This window comes from Sminthopsis crassicaudata, chromosome 3, assembly GCF_048593235.1.
Source record: "Sminthopsis crassicaudata isolate SCR6 chromosome 3, ASM4859323v1, whole genome shotgun sequence".
Taxonomy (NCBI): Eukaryota; Metazoa; Chordata; class Mammalia; order Dasyuromorphia; family Dasyuridae; genus Sminthopsis; species Sminthopsis crassicaudata.
In genome coordinates, this window is record NC_133619.1 from 179,023,607 (window position 1) to 179,033,063 (window position 9,457).

Sequence of the window (9,457 nt, forward strand, 5' to 3'; positions counted from 1 at the left end):
TCTCTTTACTTTTTTAATTTCTTTCTTGTTTGTTTTGTGGTTTGATTTGTCTAAATCTGAGAGTGCAAGGAGGAGATCTCCCACTATTATAGTTTTACTGTCTATTTCTTCTTGCAACTCTCTTAACTTTTCCTTTAGAAAGTTAGATGCTATACCACTTGGTGCATATATGTTTAGTATCGATATGGCTTCATTATTTATGCTACCTTTCAGCAGGATATAGTTTCCTTCCTTATAACTTTTAATTAGATCATCTTCGGCTTTTGCTTGATCTGAGATAAGGATATCTACCCCTGCTTTTTTGGCTTTACCTGAAGCGTAATAGATTCTGCTCCAACCTTTTACCTTTACTCTCTCTATATATATATCTCCCTGATTTAAGTGTGTTTCCTGTAAACAACATATTGTAGGGTTCTGATTTTTGATCCAGTCTGCTATCCGTCTCCATTTGATGGGAGCATTCATCCCATTCACATTTACAGTTAAAATTACTAATTCTGTATTACCTGCCATCATATTATCCCCAGATTATGCCTTTTCCCTTGACCCCCCTGAACCCCTTCCCCGATATTTAATTTATAGACCCCCCTTGTGACACGCAGCCCTCCCTTTTTTGTGTGTCCCTCCCCCCTCCCTCCACATCCCTTCCCTTATTCTCCTTTTCCTTTTCCTTTTTCCTCTCCCCCCTTTTAATGAGGTGAGAGAGAATTCTCTGAAAAACAAATATGACAATTATTTACTCTTTGAGTCTTTTCTGATGAGAGTAAGATTTACACAATGATTCTCCCCCTCTCTAAATTCCCTCAGATATGGTGTATTTTCTATGCCTCTTCCTGGGATGTAGTTTCCCTCTTTTTATCACAACCAACCCTTTTTCTGATAATACCCCCTTCCTTTTACTACACCCCCTCCTTTTTTTTTTCTTTTATATCAGTAAAATCAAATTATCCATGTGTACTTTCTATATACCCACAACAGAGATATAGTTCTCAAGGGTTCTGTGTATCTTTTTCTGTTTCTCTTCAGTCTTGTGGATATAGATCAAATTTTTTGTTTAAGTCTGGTTTTTTTCTTAGAAACATATGGAATTCCTCTATTGCATTGAATGACCATCTTCTTCCATGGAAAAAGATGCTAAACTTAGCTGGGTAGTTTATTCATGGTTGCAATCCTTGATCTTTTGCCTTTCGGAATATCAGGTTCCAGGCCCTTCTATCTTTTAATGTGGAGGCAGCCAGATCTTGTGTGATCCTTATTGTGGCCCCTTGGTATTTAAATTGTTTTTTTCTAGCTGCTTGCAGGATTTTCTCCTTTGTGTGCTAATTCTGCAGCTTAGGCACAATATTCCGTGGTGTTCTTTTTTAGGGTCTATTTCAGAAGGACTTCGATGAATTCTTACAACATCTACTTTCCCATCTGTTTCTATTATCTCTGGACAGTTCTCTTTAATAATTTCCTGTAAAATAGAATCTAGGATCTTATTTTGGTCATAGTTTTTGGGAAGTCCAATGATCCGCAGATTATCTCTCCTAGATCTATTTTCCAGGTCTATAGAATTTCCCAGTAAGTATTTGACGTTATTCTCCAGCTTTTCATTTTTTTTTTTTGTTTTGTTTGACTGATTCTTGGGTTCTCAGTGAATCATTCATTTCTATTTGTTCCATCCTGAATTTTAAGGAGTTATTTTCTTCATTCACAGTTTTTACTTCTTTTTGTAAATGCCCAATTTCGTTTTTAAATGAGTTATTTTTGCTCTATTGATTTTTTTTTTCCATTTCCCTAATTTTTTTTTTTTTGAGAATTATTTTCTTCTTCCAATTCAGAAATCCTATTTTCTTGGGACTCTTTTATGTTCTCCAATTCAGAAATACTATTTTCTTGAGATTTTTTTATCTTCTCCAGTTCAGAAATCCTACTTTCCTGTGTTTTTTTTTTACCTTTTCTAATTCACTAATTTTGTTTCCCTGCATCTCCTGTGAATTCTTTATTTTTTCCAACCCCAATTTCACAACGTTGTTATTCTCTTTCCTTTCCCCATTTTTCTTCAAACTCTCTTAACTTTTTAATAGTCTCTTCAAGGAGAGAGTTATGTGATGGGGGGCAGGAATTATTCCCCTTTAGGTTGTTATCTGCTGACTCTCTGCTGTTAACTTCCTTGGGGTTGGATACCTGCTCTTTCTCTGTGTAGAAGGAATCTATATTTTTGGGGGGCTTTTTGCTCATACTTAAAAAATCTTTTCGGGTCTGTCCCTGGGGTAGGAAATTATTTCTTTCTTTCTTTACCACTTCTTCCCAGACTTGATGGATGCAGCGGCCCCTGCGCCTGAGCTAAGAGAGAGCTCTGGGAGAGAGTTCCCCACCCCCTCCCTGGAAGTGCCTCAGAGGCGATCAGCAGTGCTGTGCTTTGAGGGCACTGTGTTCTAGTGGCTTCCCTGATGTTTGAGACTGTACAGTAAAGGCGACTCAAAGCCTAGCCTATGTGTCCGGTTGAGACGTGGATGTCTGCAGCAGGTGACCTGAAAAGCCCCTGCGCTCACACTGGAAGTGTCTGCCAGAAACCGCGGTCCCTAGTTCAAAGGTTCTGCTTCTCTGGGACTTCCATTCCACAGCCTCTAGCCAAGCCAGGCAATATGAGTTACAGCCCCGCCCACTTTTCAATCTCTTAACTACCCCCCAGGTGAAAGCCTGGATTGCCTATGTCGGCCACACCCACCAGTGCCAAGATGTGCTGAGTCACCCCCGGGATCCAGGAAGATCCAATCTGGTTTTAAATTTTAAAGTTGCTGAGATTTCTCTTCTGAACTGCTGTATTATAAGCAGAGAAGAGCTAACAGCCTGTGCCAGATTCTTCTATCTCAGTGGATTCTCTGATCCCAGAGCCCTCCCCAGCGCGATCAGCGCAGTGTGCCACCACCCCACCGTCTGCACTGGCCTCTCTTCTTCCTCCCCTGGGAGCTGACCTTTCCTGTTCAAATTCCAGATTCTCTTCAGCTGGTAAGTCGTGCTTCCAGTCCTTGTGGATTCTATCAGTCCAGCGCTATTTCTGAGGCTGAGTAAATCTAGTTGGTTGTGAGGGAAGAAAGGAGCTTACACAGTCGCGGTGTATCTTCTCCACCATCTTGGCTCCACCCATGAACCAAGACCATTTTGTTTTCATCTTTATGTCTCCAAGGTCTAGTGTAATACATGACCCCTAGTAAGTATGTAATATATGTTTGCTCCTTGTTTAGTTGTGCTTTGCTGATTGAGTAGTCTAAGGAAGATGGGTGAGGTAGGCTACCAAATGAATGATATGGTCACAAAAGACACAGGGACCAGAAACTGGGGACATGAGTAGAAGCAGCCAGCGGGAAAGGGAGCTAAGCCCCCATATTGCTCTTGGGATGGAACCTACGTTTTGGCTGAAAAGCAAGAGGAGCTAGGGCCACAGTTAAGACCCCAGACAGCTTTATCAGGTAACTTTCATCATATAGAATTTGGAAAACACCCCATTGAACGCTGCAGATCTAGAATCCCCTTGTTAATTAGGCCAGAGTTGTCTGTACAAGACAAGATCTGTTTCAATCTAGCCTCTATTTTGCTGACCTGTTGCCTCAGTTTCTTTAACTGAGAGTGTGGATAATAGCACCTACCTCCCAGTGTTGTTGAGGAGAGAATATATGTAAAGTGCTTAGCACAGTGCTTGGTACATAGGAGTTTAATAAATGCTTGTTTCCTTAAGAAATATTGGTAAATTGGAAGTGATTCGAAGTGGAAAAATGGCAGAGCTACCACGGAAAAGCTCCAACAGTTCTTGCCCTCAAGGAGGTGGTTTTCTGTAGATGAGACCCTCCAAGCCCAAGCCCAGAAGTGGAAAGCCCAAGATGGAGGATGAGAAGGTGCTGTCAGAGAGCCATCCAGACCACCTTCTCTTCCACACCCTGGGAGGATTCCCAAGGCCAAACTAAGCACTAGCTCTGGAAGCCGGCTTGACTGGCTTGTCAAAGCCTTCTGGGGCCCTTCATCCAATGAAGGCTGCATTCTGCTTGGGAGTTAGTTTGGTTTCATTTTATTGCCAGGGCCTGTACATCAATTCACAAGAGGTATTGTTCCAGCTTTATCATTCAGTGCAAACATCTTTTGTGGCTAACCTGAGGTTTGCCACTATCTATGGAATCAAATCAGAAGGGGTTTTCCCATCTCCAATCTTGCTGGCTCCAGAGCACCCATTTGCTTTTCTAGCACTCTTACTATCCCCCTTCTTCATCCAGGGGATTTAGGTTCCCAACTTCTGAAGAAAGGTTAGATTTTCAGAAACAGAAATTTTACATTTCAGTCATATAGATTATAATGAGCACAAGTCAGGCAGAAGAAACTTCAAAGGGGGAATGGGGGGCTCTAGCACAAGCCTGTGGGGACACCAATTATTTTCTGGCTCAGCCTTCGCCTGGAGCTGAGGGGAAGCACCTGGATGCAAATCTCTAAGCCAGTCCCTTGTCATTCTGAATTGCCCTCCAGGTATGGAATGGCTGCTCTGCTCCTCCAGGAAGATCCAAAAGACTTCAGCAGGGCCACTTCCTAGCTTCTCTGGGACTTCTCTGGCTAGAACACAACAGACCTGCTGCTTGTTAACCCCCAATAGCTCTTTGCTCCCAGACTTTCAGACCGTCCCAAGCCTCTGATGGCAAAGGTCCTGGTTACAGTTGTTTCACAATCTCAAAGAAGAAGAAATCTGCCTCCCTCTCTTATTCCCAAACCCAGATAGGATATAGCCAGCTTTACCCATCAGCAGTATGGGCTAGCTGCAAATAAGGGAAAAATTTAATTTACCCAATAAGTTTGCCAACAAGTATTTCTTTAGATTAACGAGCTGGCAAATCTAATCACTAGATAGCACAGAAGAAACTGGGAAATATCACTAATCATGTGGAAGCTGAAAGAATGACAACTTGACACTTTTGGAAACAGAAAAAAACTTTTTTTTTTAAAAACCCCATCAAACTCCGCAACATCTGTCCCCTTCCCCCCACCAGTACAATAAACTCCAAAGTATAGATCAAAACTCCCCAACAACAATCAGCAACATCATCTGTCCCCTTCCCCCCACCAGTACAATAAACTCCAAAGTATAGATCAAAAATCCCCAACAACAATTTAAATCCCGTTTGAAGTAGATCTTCAAGGCCCGAAAACATGTGTTCAATATCGCCAGAATCTGGTCACTCTGGGTTCAGTATCTCCTTTGCTTCAGTATTGGCTTATAGGTTGCCTGAAAAGGTAAAATGTTACAGCATAAGTGAAAGATATGTGTCCTTTTAATATACTGGAAAAACCATCCATAAACTGCAATATTTTTGGGGGGGTGTTTGTATATTTTAATCCAGCTATTCATTCTCTTCTGCCTATAAATCTCGTTTCTACCTATAAATCTCGTTTCTGCTTATAAATCCCTTTTTTAATCTAAAAATCTCTTTTCTATTATAAATCACTTTATTATAAATCTCTTTTCTACCTATAAATTGCTTTTCTTCCTATAAATCTCTTTTCTACCTATAAACATTTCTACTACAAATCTATCTTTTCACTTATCTATCCATCATTATCTTTTTAACTATGCATCAAGTGTATCTATTCAATCTATTTGTGTATCCTATCTATCCCATCCATCCATCACCAGTTTTCTATGTATCTAGTCTATTGGTCTATTTGTCCACTCATCCATTCTCATATTCACATACTACTCCCTTTGCTGTCAGGATCCAACTGGGTTGTTGTGGCGAGATCATCACCTTTAAGTCAGAAAAGTTTGGGTGTTCTCCGGCGCGTCACAATGAGCATCACACAATGAGGTCTCCATGGCCAAGGTAAGCAAGGAAACTGCTCATCAGATGAGGATTGTGCCAGGCTTTATGCGGAGGTTTTCTTTTAAAAATATTTTTTAGGAAACCTTTTTATTTTAGAAAACATATGAAGGGGAAAGTTTTCAACACTGAGCCTTGTGAAACCTGCTGTTCCAACATTCCCCCTCCTTCCTTCCACCTCCTTCCCTAGATGACCGGTAATTACATGTTAAATATGTGAAAATATATGATAAATCCAATGTATATAAAAATATTTATGCAATTATCTTGCTTATGCAGAGATTTTCTTTCTACTTCTTTTTTTTGTTGAATAAGTAGTAAAAGCAATAGTAATAATACTAGGAATAGGAGTTACACTACTAGTAGTAGAAATAGTAGTAATAGTAATAGTAAAGTAATAGTAATAGTAATAGTAAAGTAATAGTAATAGTAATAGTAAAGGTAGTATTACAAATAATAGTAGTAGTGGTAGTAGAAGGAGTATTAATAGGAATAAGAGCAATGATAGTAGTAGTAGCAGGAGGAAGAGAACTAGAAGGAATGGGAGTAGTATGAATAGTAACAGTAATAAGAGTGGGAGTAATTGTAGTAGTTGGTGGAAGAGTAATAGTAGTAATCTTAAGAGTGATACTAATAGGAGTAGGAAGAGGAGTAATAGTAGAAGTAGTAGTAATAATAATAGGTGTAAGAGTACGAGTAATAATAGTAGTAGTAAGAATAGTATCTGACATTTACACAGTGCTTCACCATCTCCAAAGTAATATAGACCATGTTTTCTCTGATGCTACCCCTAAGGCTCAGACCCACCCTTATGGGAACAGCCAGACTCTCCCATCCTTGAGCCAGGGAGATGCATGTCCTGTTATTTAGGGTTCAGTACCTGTGTTCCAGGCTTCAGGGAAGAAACAAGATCTTTCACCATTTTGGCTTCCGATATCGTTACCCCACCAACCACAAAGAGGATCTGCAGTGGATGGTCACCGGGATGAGGTCGGCTCACCTGTAACATTCACCATAACAAGGATGGGGTCAGCCATCAGACAAGCATGTCAGGTTAATATATGACTCATTAATGATCAAATAAAGATCTTACGTTAGGACATAATGTTCGTAGATTTTCAGCTGTGGAATCAGAACTTTAGAACTAGAAATGTAGTCTCCTTGTGGTCGTGGAGCTCAAGTATCTCATTTAACATGTGAGGAAACTGACGCTCAGGGAATTTAAGTGATAATAAAAAGTCATGCAGGTAAGAAATAATCAGCACAGCAAAATTCCACTTGTTTAATGTTACTTTATTGCAGTGTCTTTCCCGTATCCCATCCCACCACCTTTTTTTTTTTTTTTTTTAAGAATTAATATGTTTAGCTATAGGTTAAAAGATTGAAGTATGGAAATATACACACACATATATGCACACACATACACACATATGTAATGAACACTTAGAGTTAACATGATAGTATAAACAGGATCTGTTTGACTCTTGTCTCTGCCTTTTACAACCTGTATGCGCTGGGACAATATACTAAATATACTTAACCACCCTGAGTCTCAGTAACTTTCTCTGTAAAATATGGAAGCAGAAACCCTGAAATATTCCCGCCAGCTCAAAATCCACGATGCTGTGACTCTACTTGAAACCAAATATTTCTCAAAGGCTTATTCTCGGTGGAGCAAAAATGATTGTACCATTCCCATTTTACAGATGAGGAAATTGAGGCAAACACAGATTAAGTGACTTGCCCAGAGTCCTACAGTTGGTGTTTGAAATCAGGTGCTGATTCAAGTGTGGTCCAACAGTGTTATCCACTGTACCAGCCAGCTGCCAATAATTTTAGAAAAGGTCTTCATCTATATGTAACTGAATTCAACAAGCATTTATGAAACCTCTAATATGAGCAAGTCATCTTGTTTCTGGGAACCAGGTATAGGATGATGAAAAAGAAAATAGTTTCTGAACTCAAAGAATCTGCTTTTGATTGTTTGTTTGTTTGTAAAGGTAGGCTCTCTATTTCCCAGATTATTTGTACTTCTAGTACATATAGGGTTAGTCAGCAACCTGGCCCTACCTTCAACCCCTTATTAACACTGACTGCAGGAGGGAAACTGAAGATAGATTATCTCTATATAGCTGCTTTACCTTCATGAACATGCTAAATCCCAGTTTATGTAGATCACTGAGGTCCGAAGACATGCCTTCAATATCACCAGCATCTGGTCACAAGTGGTTCAGTATCTCCTCTGCTTTAGCAGTGGCTTATAGGATGCCTGAAAAGGTAAAATGTTACAGCATAAGTGAAAGATATGTGTCCATTTGATCTACTGGAATAACCATCCACAAACTGGAATTTTTTGCGGGTGGGGGAAGAGGGAAGGAAAGAGAAGTCAAATATTTCCCAAGCCAGATAGAAAGCAACCATTTTAGCTTCTATAATATTGAAGAATAAAATATAATAGTTTAATACTGACCTGAAGGCAGTCTCAATCTTTGACAGGAGCACTTGGTATGATGCTGATGAGGACCAGAAAGGATCTCTTTTTCCAGTAATTTATTTACTGATTTACCTAACCCTCCATTGACTCAATCATTATCTATGTATATTTAATGCAGCTATTCATTCTCTTCTGCCTATAAACCCCTTTTCTACCTATAAATCTCTTGTCTAATTAAAAATCACTTTTTTTATCTAATAATCTGTTTTCTACTTATAAATCGCTTTAATTACTATAAATCTTTTCTACTTATAAATTGCTTTTCTTCCTATAAATCTCTTTTCTACCTATGAATCGCTTTTCTTCCTATAAATCTCTTTTCTGCCTATGAATCGCTTTTCTACTTATAAATCTCTTTTCTACCTATATATCACTTTTCTTCCTATAAATCTCTATTCTACCTATAAACTTTTCTACTATAAATCTATCTTTTCACTTATCTATTCATCATTATCTTTTTAACTATGCATCAAGTGTATCTATTCAATCTATTTGTCTATACTATCTATCCCATCCATCCATCACCAGTTATCTATGTATCTAGTCTAATAGTCTATTTGTCCACTCATCCATTCTTCTATACACACATCCTACTCCCTTTGCTTTCAGGATCCAACTGGGTTGTTGTGGCGAGATCATCACCTTTAAGTCAGAAAACCTTGGGTGTTCTCAGGCATGTCACAATGAACTAGAGCATGTCACAATGGGCATCACCCAATGAGGTCTCCATGGCTAAGGTAAGCAAGGCAACTGCTCATCAGATGAGGATTTTGCTCAGGCTGTATGCAGAGGTTTTCTTTTAAAAATATTTTTTAGGAAACCTTTTTATTTAAAAAACATATGAAATGGCAAGTTTTCAACACTGAGCCTTGCTAAACCTCCTGTTCCAACATTCCCCCTCCTTCCTTCCACCTCCTAGCCTGGGTGACCTGTAATTACATGTTAAATATGTGAAAATATATGATAAATCCAATGTATATAAAAATATTTATACAATTATCTTGCTTATGCAGAGATTTTCTTCCTACTTTTTTTTGTTGACATCATTTTCCGCAATAATATGTAAACTTTGAGGGCAAGACCATTTTTTTTAATTCATTTTTCCAAATTATCCCCCCCCTCC

The 9,457-nt window shown here is 39.1% G+C and overlaps 1 long non-coding RNA gene across 1 annotated transcript; it reads right to left on the reverse strand.

Annotated features, from left to right (window-relative positions):
* Positions 1–4,935: 4,935 nt before the first annotated feature.
* On the reverse strand, positions 4,936–9,014 carry LOC141560864 (uncharacterized). The gene is made up of 4 exons (XR_012487845.1): positions 8,311–9,014; positions 7,982–8,109; positions 6,721–6,840; positions 4,936–5,248 (listed from the first exon to the last, which is right to left on the reverse strand). It is a non-coding gene; the product is annotated as an uncharacterized LOC141560864 (long non-coding RNA).
* Positions 9,015–9,457: the final 443 nt, after the last annotated feature.